We start from the raw sequence: 2,850 nt of genomic DNA on the forward strand, positions 1-2,850 counted from the left end.
GGGAAAGATGTGGCCCTGTGTGGGTGAGGGTGGAGGAGCTTCAGGGAGCGCTTGTAGAATGTGGAGTGTGAGGGAGTGCATGGAAAAGCATCTCTGAAGAAGGAACAGCACAAGTCACAGAGGAGTGAGAGAGTAGCACATTTTGGTGGTGGTGGGAGGTGGCTAGAGGGCGAGGATGGTGGTGGGAGGGGAGCCAGAACAAAGGGGTTGCATTAGTCAGGGTTCTCCAGAGAAACAGAACCAATAGGATATAGAGAGAAATAGAGAGAGATTTATTGTGAGGAATTACCTCATGCAGTTATGGAAGCTAAGTCCCAAGATCTGCCATCTGCAAGCTGGAGGCCCAGGAAAGCTGGTGGTATAGTTCCAGTCCAAACCCAAGGGCCTGAGAACCAGGGGCTGATGGTGTCGCAGTCTGTGTCTGAAGGCCCAAGAACCAGCAGCACTGATGGATGTCCCAGCTCTAGCAGGGACAGAATTTTTCCTTCCTCTGCCTTGCTATTCTATTTGAGCCCTCAGTGGATTATTAGATGACGCCCATCCACATTGCTGAGGGTTCTTTACTCAGTCTACTCATTCACATGCTAATCTCCTCCAGAGACACCCTCACAGACACCTGGAAATAATATTTTACCTGCTATCTGGGCATCCCTTAGCCCAGACAAGTTGACATACAAAGTTAACCATCACAGAGGCCCCGCCAGGCTGAAAGGGAAGGTGCTTCCTGGCTGGTCCTCAAACACACCAAGTTTGTTCTTACCCCAGGGCCTTTGCACTTGTTGTTCCTGAATGCTCATCCCTAGATCTCCACAAGGCTCATTCCTTCATATCCTTTTCGGCTGCTATTCAAACGTACCTTCTCACTGAGGCCTCCCTTGCCCAGCTCTGCCTCTCTGAGCCCTTCCCCATAACTTCTCCCTCCACCCACCTTATTGTTCTCCTTAGCTCCTACCCATCCCTGTGTTACATACTGTGCACATCCCAACCGTTTCTTGTCTGTCTCTGTCTACTAGAAACGTGAGCACCGTGAGGGCAGCAATCTGTGACTATTTTATCATTGCTGCATCCCCAGAGGTATGCAGCCCATAATAGTGATTCAATAGGTATCTGTTAAATGATTGACTGAATGGGCTTAGAAGTCGTACCAAGGAGCATTGGTATTATCGGTGTAATATTGGTATGGTCCTCAGAGCAGAGAGGAATCACCCAAGGCATTGAAGGAGGGAAGTGATGAGGTCTGATTTAGGATAATCTTCTGTCCACATTGAAGGAAACTAGAGGCTAGGAGGAGAGAGGAGGCTGTGCTGCCCCTGGAGAGTGAGTTGACAGGTCTGGACCAGGGCAGCAGCAGTGGAGCGGGCAGAGGGGCTGGGATGTGGAGACCCCAGGGGGTCTCGGTGCCTGCTTAGCTATGGGGAGCGTGGAGCTGGGCACCGCCAAGGTCAAATGCCGAGTTGCTGATGTTGGGGGCTGATTGAGAAAACAGAGGGGTTCAGAGACAGACTGTGCTGGTGGGTGGGTGGGCCTCTGGCCATCCAGGCTCACACAGCAGGTCCTAGTGATAGAGCAGGACATTGACCGAATGATGGCAAGTGGAGGCAGGGGAGGAGGGCACGATGAAGGGCAGAGCTGTGGACATCTCTGCAGAGGCATAGTGACATTAGAAGTGTCTCTGGGTGTGGGTAAAAGGTGGGAACAGGAGAGGCCTGCTTTTCCGAGAGTTTGAATCCCACAGCCCGCTGGTGGCCCTGCCCGATCACTGCCACCTTTGAGGCATTTGGGGCCAGGAAGGACCTCCCAGGCAGCTCTCAAATCCCACCTGCCTGGAGAGCCCCCTCCCTGTCTATGGAAGGCTGGCCCTGCTCCCTCCCCCCACCGTGCCCCATCTTTCTGCCAAGTGCAAGGCCCAACTGCCCTTGCCATGGACTTTTCACGTCCCAAAGCTGCAGTCTCTTTTATTTTCCATCAAGTGTTTCCTCAGCTTTCAGAGCAGCTCTTCTCTGAGGCTAAAAGGTGTCTGTGTCAACAGCCCTTAATATAGATGTCCTGCCATCACTCCTCTGACAGCTGGCCTGGGAACCAACCCACAGGGAGATTAGTAGTCCAGAGGAGGGGGCACGACCTGAGCCCAAGCCAACATCGACAAGTGTAGGGGGCATGGGGTAGGATGGGGCTGAGCCCAGGACGGTGATGGGAGCAGCACACACAGGCTCTTCCTCAAGGGCTGAGCTTTGGGGTAGACGTGACGTGGTTCCTGCCTCTGCCCTTCCTATGCATCTTGGAGAGAAGCGCTGGCCCTCTCTGAGCCCTGGCTCCTCACATGCACACAGGGATGCTGAGAGTGCCAAGGGTGATGCTGGGCAGCCCTTGGCACGGGCCGCAGTGCATTGCGGGAGCCCCGTCAGCGGCAGCCGCTCCTGAGATGCGCTGGCTCTCCCCCTCAGTCACTGCAGGCACCGCGCCTCCCAGGCTTGGTGCCCAAGGGCGGAGTGTCTTTCTGAAAAAGAACTGAGAGCAGGTCAGGACCCCTAGCTCAGGCCCAGGACAGGAGCCTCGCGTCTGCCTGGCTCTCAGACTGGGGGTGGGGTGCACGGTGGGGAGGCTGCACCCCCTGGGGTATTTTCTGACACCTCCATAATGTGCATTTAACCCTGCGACCTCCCTAAACCACACCCTCCTGTTCCCATCACTGCCCCAGGCTTGCGTGTGTTCCGAAGAAGGGCTCCCCATCGGGGCTCAGACACAGCATAACCTCCCTTCATCAGTGCCCAGCACTCAACCTGCCTGTTGTCTTCCAGCTCCCAGGACATGGGTGAGGCCACTGATCCTGTTCACAGATAAGGGAACAGA

Source organism: Lipotes vexillifer, unplaced genomic scaffold (assembly GCF_000442215.2).
Source record: "Lipotes vexillifer unplaced genomic scaffold, Lipotes_vexillifer_v1.1 scaffold969, whole genome shotgun sequence".
NCBI lineage: Eukaryota > Metazoa > Chordata > Mammalia > Artiodactyla > Lipotidae > Lipotes > Lipotes vexillifer.